Source organism: Martes martes, assembly GCF_963455335.1.
Source record: "Martes martes genome assembly, chromosome: 1".
NCBI classification, from domain to species: Eukaryota; Metazoa; Chordata; class Mammalia; order Carnivora; family Mustelidae; genus Martes; species Martes martes.
Genome location: NC_137888.1, coordinates 60,878,466 through 60,895,321, shown reverse-complemented (window position 1 = coordinate 60,895,321; position 16,856 = coordinate 60,878,466). Strand labels below are relative to the sequence as shown.

General features: G+C 37.5%; 1 protein-coding gene across 6 annotated transcripts in view; it reads left to right on the top strand.

Moving 5' to 3' along the window:
* The first annotated feature begins 1,270 nt into the window (after nucleotides 1-1,270).
* The window catches only part of ZBTB20 (zinc finger and BTB domain containing 20), a 774,313-nt gene continuing 758,727 nt past the window's right edge, over nucleotides 1,271-16,856 (top strand). For 5 of the 6 annotated variants that reach the window (XM_080830743.1, XM_080830744.1, XM_080830736.1 and 2 more), the window contains exons 1-2: nucleotides 1,281-1,350; nucleotides 3,425-3,519. The gene's annotated coding sequence lies outside the window, so the exon portion shown is untranslated. Of the gene's footprint in view, nucleotides 1,351-3,424; nucleotides 3,520-16,856 lie in introns of all 6 variants that reach the window. The other variant, XM_080830747.1, reaches the window with a different exon arrangement.

The window sequence follows — 16,856 nt, the reverse complement described above, 5'->3', positions numbered from 1 at the left end:
GGGGAGTGCTATGTTGAGTGACAAATGGACGAGGATGAAGGTTTTATTGAAGCATCTGAACCGCATTTAATTTTCCGTGTTGCTTTATTTGTTCCTTCTAGCCCTCAGGATATTGAATTTTGTGGGCTCCGGTTGTGTCGTTGGTACTTCAGGCGTTTAGTAATAAGAAACATAATCTGTTTTTCCCGTTAGGATAATATCCTCATTTTTATTAAGGGCGGCTTACTACGAACTGTTTTACACAGTGTTTTTCTAAACCTCCTGAACGGACCAATTTCCCTTTGAGCCCTGGCATTGCTTCGGCGGCCTCTGCTGACCTCCTGGCTTGGCAACCTGCAGCCTACCCCGCAGGAATCAAGCCTGACCTAGCGTGGCCTTGCGCGCCACCGCCTCGCCAGACCCTCGCTCCCGCTTTCCTTCCACCTCCCTAGATCCAGATTCCATCCTGCTGCCTCAGCTGTCTGCGACAGCGACACCCCCTCCTCCCCTCCGCGGCTCCCCCCGCCAGCTCGCCGCGCCAGACAGCGGGTAACCACCGCCTCCGCTGGGGCATCCCGGCTCCACAGGCCTAGCGCGCTCCAGACACCTGCCTCTCACTGGCCACCGAAGCTGCCCCTCAGCCCGCAGCCCCCTCGGCAATTGGCCCCAGGCCGTCCTTCGTCATCTTCGGCCTCGCCGCCAGTCCCGCCTCCGTCGCCGGGTCATTTAAGTTTATCACAAATAAATAAATAAAGGAGGAAATAGAAATGCGTAGAAAGTAAAAGCAGTTGGGAGGGGGCGGGGTGTGGAGGAAAAGGGGAGGAGGAGCGGAGGAGTAGACAACCAAACCTGATCGTGTCGGTGCTAACCAATCATGGTTCACTCCAATCCGGTCTGACGGGAGCTTTCAACCAATAGCCCTCCACCTCTCGGATCACTGAACGACGAGTTACGATTGACCTCTCCAGAGTGGGCGAAGGTGCGGCAGAGGTGGGGGGGAGTGGGAAGTCTGTCGACCAATCGCCTGTTAACAATTCTCTGAGCGAAGTTTCCGTTCCCCAATGGGTGTTTGAGGTAGCGGATTGGGCCTCCTCTAGCCCAATCGAAGGTGGTAGAGATGAGGAAAGAAGCAGATGGGGGCGGGGACGGGGGAGAGGAGGAGGAAGAGTGCATTTTGTTTATGGGCGGCAACCTCACGAGGGGCGTCCCGCTCTTATTGGCTCACTGAAGTCAAGAGTGGCATAAGAACAACCCAATAGCGGGAAAAGATAGAGGGTTCGCGGCGTGAGGCACCCAATGTGGGCCTTCTGCCGAAGTAGGGGCGGGGGGAAGTTTAGGAGTTGAGGAAAGAAGATTAAAGAGCTCGAGGAGGTAACCCCCAAAACTCTAATTTGTTGTGGGGCGGGCGGGAGGGAGGGGTGTATGCGTGCGAGAGGGATGAGGCGTCTGCGAGGCACTGGAGTGGGGGGCGACGGGACGGGAAAGGAGGGGACTGGGGTGGGGTTGAGGGAACGAGTTAGAGTGGCGAGCCCGCGGGCTGCCGACTGGCCGAGCGCGCGCGCCCCCGCGCCCCGCCCCGCTCGCGCCCCCTCCCCCTGGGCGCCCCTCCTCGCGCCGGGCGGCGGCTACGGCCTCGCGCGACCCGGCGGGGAGGGAGGGAGTGCGGGAGGGTCCCGGGTCCTTGGAGCGGGCGGGCCGTCCCGCAGCTGGAAACGTGTCTTCTGCCTTCTTTTCTCTACTCCCTGCGCCTGGAGTTGCCGCTTCCAAGAAGAGGAGCTGAGGGGGACTAGCCGGGGCTCAGGAGCTGCTAGAGGCGCCGGCTTGTCTTCCGCCCCCTCCCTCCTCGCCCTCCCCCGCTTGCCGTGGCTCTCGCGGTCTCTGGAGCGTCTTCAGAGAACTGGGGGGGGGCGGGAGGTGTCCTGGCTCCAGAGCCGCTGGACGCCCCTCCAGACACCGAAGCTACCGGCCCCCGCCTGCTTCGCTGCTACGACTCTAGAGGAGGGGGCTTGGGAAGGGAAGACACGCCTCTCCTTCTTTCTCTCCTCCTTTGGGCCCCTTTGGAAACATTTAAAAAAATGTTTACGCTTTTCGATAGCTGAGATAGAACGGTTGGAAGCTTTTTGAAAGTTTAAAAGAAACGCACTCTCCCACATTGTTTAATGCATTACTGTCTGTGTGGCTTTCTGATCCTCTCCACCACCCACCCCACGCCCCCTCCCACGCTCCCTCCTCCCGCCCCCCCCCACCCCCGCACCACTCCCCCCGCAGCTGTTAGCTGTTAAGGATGCTGAAGAGGCAGGAGGCAGGGATTTTCTAAAAGTCCTATTGATAAACACACTTGCACAAACATATGCTAGGCACACACATAAACTATAAACATTAGCGAAAAACACAATATGGCGTACAGCTACACTACCTACCGCGGTAATCTGCGATTCTCTTAACACTGAACCCGACTGAATGGGGTCAGTAGCAAGATGACAGTTCTCTAATAAAAATCTCATTGAAACAGGAAGTAATTTGGAAGCCTGTGGGTTAAATAATATCCTCAGAATCAGCATTGGCCTAAGCTAAATTGAACACGTCAACTTTCTAGACGTGTGAAAATTGTCTTCACTACTCTAGCCATTGAAAATACCAAGATGAAGCTAAAGGCGAGAGATTTTTCTCTCTGCGTGATCGTGTGTAAGTTTCAGCTAATAAAATTAGCAGAGACTACTCGTTACCCCATGTTTTCAAGCTAGTTCTATCCTAAAGTTACTGTCGTAACTTGTTGCCATTTAAAGTTTTAAAACAAATTGTGACGAACGAACATTTTGTAAAAAAAAATTCCATAGCTGTAAACACTACATTTAAATAAACAGTAACATTAGCAAATACAGTTAATAAATGGTTTACTGGTTTACTTTCTTACCTCTTGCTCCTAATCCCAGATACCATTTGCTGTCACATGGGAATAGTTAAAATATACACCCCACTGTCCCTCATAGAATTTTGACCACTCCAGATTTGGCTACTTTCTGCATTTCAGCTTTACATGTAGGTATTTCTGTATTTCTAGGAAAAGAAGGGGAAAAAAAGCAGTTTACACTGATTTTTTAAGTCTTTGTTTGCTCTTTTGTTCTCAGTCAGAATGTATCAAAGTTGATGCACAAATAGTGCATGGCGATACCACTGTGCCCTCTTGGGAATGGTCTTCTCTCAAAAAAGCTTTTGGAATTGCCCTTGAAGAATTCCTGATGTTACTCATTGTTCAGACCTCAAGGTTTAATTCCTAAAATTGTGGTTGTGATATCCATTGAGCTCAATTTTGGAGGGCTTTAGGTTTAAGAATATATGGTGCTCAAGTAAACAGGTGAGAAGAAGAAGAAAAGTGAATTTTCTAGAAATATATTAGCTGCTCAGTGAGTCCAGCAGTTGGGTATTTTTGGTTTTGTGATTTCAGATCTCACAGACCAGTGGAATACAGGCCTTTTGCATATGAAGATCAGGTGACAAGTTTACTGTGCACCAGCCTCCAAAGCAATACGCCCTTTCATGGTGAGGTCCCGATTTTAACAGACTAAAGAAAAAAGTTTAAGATTAAAAAGTTGTCAAATTTTATCCATCTTTGGGAAGAAGTCGTTATGCTTATCTGTCTAGTTCAATTAAGATGCCAGTATTTTAAGAGTACGACTACAGCAAAAAGAGAGAGTTCATGTGTATGTATACTCACTAGCTACTGAAAGACAATATGAGTTTAGAGCAAAGAAAAACTTCTGTGTGAAAGTTATCATTTTGGGGGTATGTTTAGAACTACTAGATGTGATGCCGGTTTACTATGTAGTTAATTCAGAAAGTTCTTGTGACCCACAGGTATCCAACTAATCTTACCATCAAATTAATATGAGTTTGACTACTTGGTATTGAAATAAAAATCTAAGGAAAAATCCATTTTAAATGAATTATTTTTATCTCAGTAGTGAAAATCTGAAGAGGGCTTTCTAACCAATTGGACTTCCCAGAAAAAAAGGCTTGACTGAATAATTAGGTCAATTTAGAAGAGCATTAAAAGATACAACTTACTTACTGTAAAGGATCTAAAATTTTATAAGTGAATTACAAATTATCTCAAATATTTTAGAATGAGTGACAAAGAGAGACTTATTTAAAACATTTGGAATACAGAAGTGGAGCTTGATGGGCTCTGCTTTATTCTCTGAAATAATCATGCTTTTCTGAAATGGATGTTTAAATTTATGAAATTGTTCTAGACACTTGGGACGTAACAGTGAACAAGATATAAAATAACCTGCCTTTGTGGAGTTTATGTTCTAATGTCACATATAGTTTGCATACTTCAGATTGCTAGGAGAAGAGATTTTTGTATGCAATTTTAAAACCTACCAGTTTTTTCATTTTAGAGAGTACAATTTGAAAGAATTTACAGAACTTTGAGGAGCAGGGATTTGTTTACTAATTGCCAGTGATAAGAAAGGAAGAGCTAACTTTACTTGTACCCTTAAGTTTTTGTCGTGAAACGTTCTCCATACATTTCAGTAGGTCTTTTTAAACTGATAGAGGTTTTATTTTTTTCATAATTTTAAGCATGCCTATGAAATAAATAAAATGTTACTTTATATTAAAAAAAATCTGTGTCTTGGAATTTACTGTAAAATTCCGATGGAACTTTTTATCTTGTTAGCAAATTGTGGTGAAGTATAAGCTAGAATATCTTAATTTTCAGTAAGAATTTGTTTTAGGAGTATATCTGAAAAATGAACTGCCTAAATCTTTTTCAGTTGTGGTTTTATCAAGAGAAGATGGAAATTTGTTGTAATTAATTTATAGGTGACATTAAAGAGAGAGAAAGAGAGAGGCCTGCAAAAAATGCTTTGTTATTTAAACCTTTCTTTCAAACTACAAAAGCATTTGATTGGCACTTCTCTGATTTAATAGACCATTTGTAATGCAAGAGGAACATTACAGAAGATTTTAGCATTACTTTAATCATTTAGTCTGTAGGTGTAAAAATCCTAGGTTTCTAACAGAAGGAAACTTGGTGCTTGGTTAACGGAGTGTATGATTTAACGCTGAGTTTGTTACTTTACGTAGTGGGTGTCTCACCTTTCCAAAACCTAGTTCATAGTTCTAAAATAACAAGTTCTGATTTTTCGTTATTTTTCTCTGTCCCAGTGAGTCTTATTTTGTTAGCCAAATCAGTGTTCATTCTTAAGTAGGATAACTTTTTTTTTTTTTTTTTAAACACACAGTTCTCCCACCGCCAGTCCTCCAATCCCCTGCTGTGAAGGGCTTGAATTTCTATACCTACATTAGATCTCTATTTATGCTAATTTGTAGCATAATCACCTCTTCCAGAAAGGGTACATATTAATGCACTTTAGAGAACAGTCGAGGTTGCTTCTGGCTATTTGTATACAGACCTGCCAGCATATGAAAGGTATAAATAGGAAGATTTAGGAAGAAAATCAGAGGCTATACTAATGGAATATATTGTCTTAGATGAAAACTTTTTTTAAACAACAAAGTGGAAGAATCGTTGCTAGAATGTTAAAAAATGAAGAGCTTTTTCTATTTTTAATGGTTGATTAATGTGTGTTTATCTGTATTTGAGTATACATTTATAAATGAGCATTTTTGAAAAAAGACATATTTCCGTATTAGATAAATAATTTCAGTCCTGCCTCGTGGTCCTTAATATGTTCCCAGGTGATTTTGTTTAACTCACTGTTACCTAAACTTTGCTCCAAGCAACATAGAAACATAAGCTAATTAAATCTTTGTAAATTTTGTAATAATTTTGGATTAAAAGTTACTGGAAGGTTTTTTTTGAAGCATGATTAGCAAGCATCCCCTGAAATGAATGAAATCTAAAGTGAAGAGTTCTTAGAATCCTGGATCCACATAAGACAGTTGAAAGTTTCAAAAATGGGTGTTCATAGAGCAAAAAACAAATCTTGGTATCTGTCAGATTTTTATAATAATAAGCAATAAAATCAAATGACTTAATATTCATATTTTTAAGGTAAGTGTAAGTATGTGTACACTGCATTTTAAATAAAAATTTGGGGTGTTATTGGCTAGACACAGTCATTTCTTTGCCAGAGATACTAGGCTGTGTGAAGGCTAACCATCTGTCAAGTGATGGAGACAAAGAAAGGTTTAATATACTAGTCTAAAATTTCTACAAACTTGTTTTGAATTGTATTGTCATTTTGTTTTGGCCTTCGTACTCTGTGTTGAATATGCACTGGGTCAGTCACCCCACTTTGTTTTGTGAACAAACTATTCAAGGTCTAGATAAGGTTATCATTGCAGCTGATGTGATCCAGAGGCATGATAAAATATGTTTTGATTTTGCTTTCATGTGATGATCAAAAACTCACAAGTGGGCCACCCACTAGCAGTTACACAAATGACTTCAAGCACACTTATTTTCACCCACCCATTATGAATTTTGGGTGTCTTAACTCTTTTGCTTTATATATTCAAGCCTTGTATTTCAAACCCATTCCTGAGCTGTTTGGGGGTGGGGTGGGGGGGGAAGTAGCAACAGGAATCCAGATTGCCTGTTTTAGGTACAATATGGTGTGATGTGAAATTGAAACAGCAGATTGGTGAGAAACTTTAGTTTCAAACAAATATAAACTAGTTTGTTTAGTGAAGTCCTACACAAAACAGTAGTCTCTATTGACAGGGCAGTGTTTTTTTTCCATACCTTCCATATCATTAGGTTACGGTGGTTCTTTGGGCCAGCGGTCTATTTCCAAATCATCATTTAGGAAAAAGAAGTCCTAATATTGCTGATTAGAATGATATACTTAGATATAGCAGACTGAGGAATTATTTATAGCTGTGCTAATTATATCAATAAAAATAGCAATATTAATACTGTGAGTGTCAAAATCCATTCTTGACAGTATGAGGTAAACAGAACTATAGTCAAACAAAGCAGCCAGCCTGTTTCTACTGTCAGCTCATGAATATGCACTTCAGGAAAAATATACACAATTGGTTTACTGATTTAATCTCTTTTTCAATTACTTTTGACTTTTTAAAAGATGTTCTTTATTTTTAAATTCAGACAATATTAAAAAGATTTAGATTTTTAGTTTTGAAATTCTTAGTACCATTTTCTTACTGTCATTAGTAAGTTTCTAGAGGCTTATATGTTCATAGTTAAGTACTTTCTAATTAATTATCAGAAATTAATTTTCTGTATACCCCCATTTTTAGAACACAGATTACCATTGCACAGGGAAATTGGAAGAACCTTTAACAATTTGTAAAACAAAACAATACAAAACAAAACCCACTACCATACATGCACACAGAACCAATAAATCTCTGGCTTTATTTAGACATTAAAAAATATCCGTTTCCATGGTTCTGATTTAAGGAAAAGCATAAATTTTCTTTGTAGTTTTCATTACTTCTCGTCAGTTTTTACAATTTTATGTTATTTAAAACTTATTTTCCTAGTAATACAAAATCGTGTAAGTAGAAGTTATTAAATCCAAAGGTTTTCAGCTTGAGGGGACAACATCTGATCTTTTTATTAATCCCTCATCTGCTAGATTTAACTTTTATTTTATTGCACATTGTCAGAAATCTCAGATGTAGAGTTAGGAGAGATTGTTCCAGGCCTAGTGCTGCCACCAGTTGTGTCATCTTGGGCCTGTCACATAATCTGAATCTCTGCCCTCTTCATCTTCAGGGTTTCTTCCAGCTTAATAATATCAGTGTGTTTCTTTTGACACTTGGATCCTTATTTTAGCTTTAAGTAACATGACTGGAAGTGATATGTAAGGTACTGGGAAAGAGCACATGTGAAATATTTGACTTTGCTTTTTACTTTTAGTCCTTGATACAAGTTTCATTTTAGTGATACTTGCTTTCAAATATAGCATATCTATATAAGTATAGATACATAGAAATTAAGTACTTGTAATCTTTGTTTATAACTATAATAAACTTACTATTTTTCATGAATTTTTCCTCAGCTCATTTACACTCGTGAAGCTATGTTGCTAACAGAATTTATAAACAGGATTCCTTGCATTTTATTCCACATAGAGTTGCTTAACTGGAAAAAGTGGGTAATAACAGAATGAACTAACTCAGTCATTTTATCTTTCTATGAAATATATAGATAGAGAAATAGATACATTTTTCAAAGAAGAAAGATAAACTTGGTTTTTGTGTTTCTCTAAGCAAGAAATATACTCTCAGTACTGAGGAGCCATTATAATTTTTAACTCCTGCATTTGAGTTTTGATCCTACATTATACCTATCCAGAGATAGATTCACATAGAACGGATGAAAAGGAGACAAAGAAAGTTGACTCTTATTTGATGAAGAAAAGTAGAAAGAATCTGTGTTAGAAAAGACCTAGCAAATATTGTACTGTCGTATATAGAAACAAGGCCATACACAATTCATGTGTACCTGCTTGTAGGTATTTATTTAGTGATAACCTCAAAGTTTTCATTTAAAATTTCACTCTCAGTTTCTTTTTAATTGACTCACATTTCTTTTGCTGGTATGAATGGTATTGAGAGACTCAAAAACATCGCATACTTTACCTATTCACAAATGGAAACCACAGTCTCGAGAAAGCTCTACAGTCCCTGGATCCTTTCTCTTCCCTATACCCACCCAGAGCTGTAGATGCTCTGGTACTAATTATAAATGTTTTATAAATCTCCTCAGAGGCAGAATATATGTAAATTTTCCAGTGTAGTAGGTAATGCTAACTATTCTGGCCTACCAAATATTTAGCCAATAGTGAGAAATGGTAAGAAAATGATTAGATCCACCATAGGGCACAAAAGATGATATGAGTGCTTCAATGCATGCAAATAGAGGAAAAAATACACTAAGGGATATTTAGAAGGGAAGCTGATTTTAGACTATTACTTAGCTGAAACCTGGCACATATATTGAGGAATTAATGTAAACTCTATTCTAAAGGCACTGTGCCAAAAGACTTATTGGTAGGAAACATAGTGAAAATGAAATAAAATACATCTGTCATTGTACTAAAATAATAACAATAACAACGGCAGCCGACATTTATTGAGTGCTTACTCTATACCAGGAATTGGTTATAGCTGCATATTTGCCCATTAATTCCATAATGCTATGAGACATGTACTTTTACTATGACATTTTTAAAGGTAAGCAAGCTGAGACTCAGAAAAGTTAAGTATGTTTTTCAAAGTCACACAGCTAGTATATAACAGCTGGGGATTCAAACTCAAGTTCAGCCTAAATTCTTAAGCACCACCTCACCATGACTCTATTCTGGGACCATTTTCACTCAGTGCTTGCCCAGATTAGTACTGGTAATTTTATTTCAAGAAAGGCGTAGTGGATTTGGAGAAGGCTTCAGAGAAGGGCACAAGGTGAAAGAGCTATAAGTGGGAGGAATGGTTGCTATGGTAGAGTCTGTTTTTAAAATGTAACTCTCCAGTTTAGAATTACAAATGCTAAGATGGAATTTGTCTGAAGGTTTTACAATGGATGGACTGGGTAGCTGCTGCCTGATTTGATTCTGTGGACAACAGTGGTGCTGGGTAACATGTCAAAGAAGGCTGAGGAAATCATGAGTAGGAGCAAGGCAAAGGAAGCGTTAGATACTGGGAAACTTGGAAGGTAGATATCAAAAAGGAGAACTAAATCTAAGCAGATACTGAGTAACAAGAACCAGGGAATCATACGGAAAAAAAGGTTGAGGCAGAACAGAAACAGTATCTTCAAAAGTGGGACAGATTTTGCTGACTTTGGAAAGCCCTTACATATATTGTTTGCCCTCTTGTTTGTTTCAGAAAGCAGCACCTGGCTTAAGTAGGGGCCATCCAGAGTTTAGGATACAAAGATTGCTGTGTTTTGGGCACACACACAAAAAACATGGTCATCAGTAATAAGAATTAGGCAGTAAGTTTAGGTCTATCTCAAAGAAGTGCAGTTTAGCACAGAAGTCTGTGTGGTAAATCTGAGAATAGCTGTCATTTATTGAGTATCTACTCTGTGCCACTCAATTCTGAAATCACTATTTCCAGGGACATTATTTGCTGCCTGCTGTCCAGTTTTCAAGTATAAGAAAACACCTGTTAGCTTTTCTAAGAATGTGAATGATGAAATAACTAATACTGTAATTTCATTTCATTTCATTATGTAACTTAGCTTTTGATCTCCTCCTTTCCACAGTATTGGAGTTTTAAACCAGGCTCCACAAGGCTTAAGGTGGAATAGAGTCTAGACTTCTCTTATGTAACTGTAACTTTTCCTTAATTTGTCACTGTACTGAAAGAAAGCTTCAATCTTATTTGATAGGATAAATGCATTTCTGTCAGAGTTATAGGCTCAAATGACCAGCCCCAGTTAAGTTAGCATAAATGAGTTTGGATTATATTTAGGATCGTCAACATGAGTTAATGAAGAAGGAACTATAGCAACTTTTAAAGTGAATTTTTGTTAATGCAAATAATTTTAAAGACATTAAACCAATTACAAACAGCTATATATGCCATGCCCTTTGTCTACAAGGTACTAGAGACTTCAGAGGTTTTTAATAGATAATACTTATTGTTGGGTTGTATTATATGTGTTGGATTATCGGAGTGGAGACAAAGAACAATCAAAGTGCTGCACCACTACTTATATGTCTTTACTGTTTCTTATGACAATATCTCTGATCTTTTCTTCAGACTCTTCAGTACAGTAGGAAATATAGTGCAATGATCATTTTGCATGTTTTAAGTGGTCACCTCACTAAGAACAATATACTGTGAAGGCAGAAAGATAATATTCAGTTTATACATGATACCTTTCCCCTTATGGTTCATTGTCATGGATACTCTTGTTCTTGTTCTTTTGGCGTCTTTTGGTACCTAGTCTTTTTAACAGCTATGTTGTTTGCATCTGACCTTTCTTTATATATATGACCCTTAGAGAAATACCTTTGAAAACTCATGCTCTCAATAATCTTTCTTGTTCTAGTAAAGGGTTGAGAATAAGGCAATACTGTATTAAAATTGGTGATTTAAGCTGAAAAACAGTATGGAAAAAAACAGGATTCCAGGCTCTTCTGATGCAGATATTCAGCATTATATTCTCAACATTTGTTATAAAGTGAATTTCCAAAGTGTATAAAAACCAAAAATAAATGATTGTTGCTTTTCTATAATTGCATGTTATATATAATACCTCTGTTTCTATTATTTGTGTAATGATAAGTTTTATTATGTAAAAATGGGTATATCTAGTATAAAGTAAATTTCAGTTTAATATTTTATATGCTGTTTAACTCATGACTCAAATTCTTTGATGTTCATCACTCAGGAAAGGTAGCACTGAACTGTGCTTTTTTAAGGGCAAGTGCCATGTTTTGTTCCTCTTTAAAGCTCTAGTGCTGAATATAGTACCTGGTACACTGGAGGGATTCAGTGTTGACCAGGCTCCTCTGTAGCTGTCTTAGGAAGAGTACTTGGATCCTTGCTTACCAGGCTATTTCCTTATTTTCTGTTGACCAGTTCAAATTTAGCATTGTTAAAATTGTTATTAACTATCATAGGCCTTCTCTGTACTTTAAGACCCAAACATTTTCTACATACTCATGATCTTTCATTCTTTTAGATACTTAATGAAATTCTGTCATGGCAGAAGTTTCAATATAAAATTATATTTACTGTGATTCAAAATGAAATACATCAGATATCACCCATCAATGGTAAAGCAAATCTATTACAATCAATTCAGGATATTGGGTTGAATAGAGTACACAGAATTACATTACCTAGTGATTCAAAGATGAAACCCAAATTTCATATCCTATATGATTCCTATCTGGATAGTAGGACAAATAACCCACAGTATTTTTTGCACTTAGTAGATTGCAATTGAGATTTTGAACATTTTATATGAGCTTCTTAATTCTTAAAAAAAGTTTGTAAAAGTTCATACAATTAAGGAATAGAGTGTTAGCTTATTTTACCTTATTATATAAGTTGTTTAGAAGTCTAGTCCAGAGAAACACTTTAATGTTAGGTAATATTATTAGCTCTTCCAGAACAAAAATGGTTATTGGGCTGTGAGCAATATGGAGGATAATGTGAGGTAACCACCATGCAGAATGCATGTTTAATTCCTACATAACACTGACATGCTTTTTTATATTTACAAGACTTGCTAGTTGGATTTTGGGAAACTTACATGGTTGGGCAAAGTCATAATTTGTCTTTCTTCTAATGGAAACTACAACACATGATTTGAAACTGTTTCTAAAACAAAAGATAATTATGTCCTGAAATAATTAAAGCTGGGATTGCATTAAAGCTTACTTCAAGTGATTAATAGCTGTAGTATATTTTGGGATCTGTATCTAAAAGCATAAAGAGAACACATTGTCATTTTTATATATTTAGGAATATGTGTTTTGAGGACAGTATTGATTCTTGACAATCATTATATAATGAAGTCCTAAACACAACCCAGATCCACATACCTCCCTACCTACAACATTTTTAAAATCAAGGATTCTGAAAACAAGGTGACCTACACATATGGCTATCTTCCCCTTCACTTCCAATTCCTGACTGTCTTTCTGAATACAGTTGCCATGACATCTCGAGCAGAGACACTGCTTTGAAACTTCTACTTTCACTTGGGCAAACAACTAGAGAACAGTACTGGAATTCAGAGATAAAGATCAGAAAACAGTAGACATTGAGAAGAAGAGCTTGGGCTTCAGGGATGTGTGAACCACTAGGGGAAAAATAACAGCATTTGTCATTTAAGTATCTAAATCTCCCCCCCTGACAAATAAGCCAAAGTTTCTAAACGTGCTGGCTGAATTTCCTCTGTCCCTGAGACTGAAAAGAAATAGATAGGACAAAAAAGATCTTCTTCCTTATGCCTCCACAGGGAACAGACAGATTCTACCTTTGCATTTCACCAAATGTGTCTGCCATTGAGGATGCTACAGTAACCAGAACTGAGCTCCAGTGAGCTATCAGTGAAAAATAACAATCCATTTAAGGGGACCTACTAGTGAGGGAGATAGGAAGATCAGGTAGGAAAATGAGAGTACATACTCCAAGCAGCAGGTGCTGTTGGCAAAAATAAGTACAACCTGAATTTGGGGAAAAGAAAATTTAAGGAAACTCAAATTCAGAACAAAAAAGAATTTCAGATACTAATAAAAAACATATCTCAGTTGAACAACCCAGTGGAAAAACTGAAGGAGAACATGATTGCTGTTGAAACATGAATCAAAGGGGTGCCTGGGTGGCTCAGTGGGTTAAAGCCTCTGCCTTTGCCTTAGGTCATGATCCCAGGATCCTGGGATCAAGCCCCGCATCAGGCTCTCTGCTCAATGGGAGCCTGCTTCCCCCTATCTCTCTCTGCCTGCCTCTTTACCTGCTTGTGATCTCTCTCTGTCAAATAAATAAATAAAATCTTAAAAAAAAAAAAAAAAGAAACATGAATCAGTGAACTCAAAGACTGAATGCAAGAAATATATCAAAGCATAGAATGGAGGTAAAACATGATGGAAATCCTGAATTAAGAGGGTGAGTCTTTGATGTCAGATGAGAAGTCAAAACATGTGAATAATAGGAACTATAGAGGGAGAGAAAAGAATAGATGGAGGAGAGGTAAATTAAATGATAGAAGAAAGTTTCTCTGAGATTAAGAAAGATCAGTCTATGGATTGAAAGGGTTTACTAATTTATGGTCTTGACTGAAATAAAAGACACATATAGTGATATCCTGATAAAAACTCTGAACTCTTAGCAACAAATTGAACTATCTTACAATCTCCCAATAGAATAAGTTTCTATAAAGGGGGAAAACATCGAAGTATCATAGAACTTCTTATCTGCAACATAGCGAGTTAGAAGATAGTGCAATGACATCTACAGACTACAAAAGAAAAATGACTGCAATCCAAGAATCAAGACCCCCAAAATTACCAGTTGCTAGTGAAGGTGAAAGGAATACATTTTGGGATAATCAAGAATTCAGAACATAAGATTACTATACCCAATCTGAAAAAATGCCTCAGATGGATTATAAGCAAACAAAAAATGAATCAGAGCAAAGACTTCAAGATGAAGAAGATGAAGAAGGTGAAGAAGAAAGGAATATAGTGGTGTATAATAAGCATGTGTGTGTGTGTGTGTGTGTGTGTGTGTGTGTGTGTATAATTTCATTTAAGAGATAAAGCTGGGGCACCTGACTGGGTCGGTTAGCACATGTGACTTCTGATCTCGGGGTCAAGAGTCCAAGCCCCATGTCAGGCATAGAGATTACTTAAGTAAAATAAAAAATAAAAACTATTTTAAAAAGTGATATAGATAGCTAGTAAATATGTAAAAACATAATTTCAGACTTTTGAAATAAAAATACCAAATTTCTGTAAAGAAACTTTTTAAAGTACTAACCTGTCTGATGAAAACTTAGTTGGGAGTGCCTGGGTGGCTCAGTTGGTTAAGTTTCTGCCTTAAGCTCAGGGTCCTGGGTCGGAGCCCTTCATCAGGCTCCTTGCTTAGTGGGGAGCCTGCTTTTGCCTCTCCCTCTGCTCCTCCCCCTGCTCCTTCCCCCACCCAAACTTGTGTGCTCTCTCTCCCTCTCTCTCTCTTAAATAAATAAAATCTTAGGAAAAAACAAACAAACAAACAAACAAAAAACCAAACTGAGTTGATGGAGGGGATGGGCAGGAGGAAAATAAAAGAGAAGGAAAATGAGTAGTGGAGATGAGAGACAGAAGGATGAGAAGTGGGAGGAAAGTGAATGTATCATAAAGATCTTATCTATTTAGGGGGAAAGGAAAAGGGGATAGAATCTCATGATGGGGGAAAAAGTGTCTGTTCATTAGAGCAGAAAAGGGAGGTAAAGAAGGGAATACAATAGTGTACCCTAGAGAACCTCAGTATTAGCAAGGAGAAAATAGAATGCAGATCCACTTGATAAAAAAAAATATATGAAAAAGGTAACAAGGAAACAAGAATATAAAATAAGAAAATACAAGTAATTAGAAGAGATAAAAACAAATGCATCATTTATTATGTTTAATGTGGATGGACAAAATACTCCCATTAAAGACAGATGTCAGAATGAGTTTAAAAACATGAACCACTCAAATTGTATTACAGGAGTAACACCTATGACAAAGTTAAAGAGAAAGCTTTGTAAAATGGTGGGCATAAAAGACATCACGCCAATGCAAACAAAAGGAAAATAGAAAAAAAAAGTGACAGCATTGATACTAAAGAGATACTGTACTGATAAAAGGCACAGTTTATGAAGAAAATAACCACATAAATCTGTATTCGGCAGGTTTATTTATAGTAAGTAAGTACATAAAGCAAAAACTACTGGAAAGGTGCAGATGGTTCTGTTAAACACAAATAATGACTAAGAAAAATGGAATATAACTCATAAAAATAATATATATGTAAAATCTGATGTTCTTTATATATTTCTTTTGAATATCTCTGTGTTTAGGTACCAAGAAGACTATAAATTTTAGGAAGATTTTATAAGCACATTTTCTGATTATAAGCTAGTGCAAGTAGATTTTAATTTAAAAGGTAACAAACATTATTAACTACTTAGAAATTAAAGAAAATACTCCTGCATAATCCTCGGTTAAAGAGGAAGTAACTTGAAAAACAATGAAAAGGAGACTATTTTATGTCAAAACCTATGGAAAATAGCTAAAGAGGTTGTCAGAAGAGAGTTGATAGCCTTATATGCCTTCATTATTAAGAAAGATAGAACATAAAGGACAATCTATTAACTTAAAGAAATTAGAATAAAGAATAAGAAGAAGAGGGGGAAAAAGAAGAAGTGGGAATTAATTTTTAAAAGATGAAATTAATGAAATGGAAAACAAAATCAATCTAAAAACTGGTTCTTTGGGGACACCTGGGTGGCTCAGTGGGTTAAGCCTCTGCCTTCGGCTCAGGTCATGGTCTCAGGGTCCTGGGATCGAGTTCCGCACGGGGCTTTCTGCTCAGCAGGGAGCCTGCTTCCTCTTCTCTCTCTGCCTGCTTCTCTGCCTACTTGTGATCTCTGTCTGTCAAATAAATAAATAAAAAATAAATAAATAAATAAATAAAATAAATAAAAATAAAATAAAATAAAATAAAAATAAAATAAATAAAAAAAACAAAAAAGAAAACAGGCCCAGCAATTCTGTGAAGTGGGAGAGAATTGAAAGCATATATTCACATAAAATTTGTGTTCACATAAAGCAAATCTTCAGCATTATTCATAGTAGCTAAAAAGTAGAAGCAACTCAGATGTCCATCAACTGATGTATGTATGGATAAACAAAAATGTGGTGTGTCCATATAATAGAGTATTACTCAGCTATAAAAAAGAACGAGATATTGATACATGCTACAACATGGCTGAACTTTGAAAATATTATGCTAACTGGAAGAATCTGTATATAAAAGGCCACATATTGCATGATTCCACTTACATGAAATGTTCAAAGTAGGCAAATCCATAGCAACAGAAAATAGATTAGTAGTTGCCAGGGCCTGGGGGAAAGCAGTTTGGGGGAATGACTGCTTAATGGGTATAGGATTTCTTTTGTAGTGATGAAATATTCTGGAATCAGATAGTTGGTGATATTTATACAACCTTGTGAATGTAGTGAAAGCAACCAAATTATACAGTTTAACATAGTTAAAATGGTGAAGTTTGTGTTATATACTTTTTATCTCAATGATAATAAAGTTTATTAGAAAAGAGAATGAGCAAACTAGATACTAATTGGGAATGAGAAAGATAAAACTGGAATATGAAAAGAATTTTAAATCAAATCTAAATGCAACTGTCTGGCAGTAAATTTGAAACC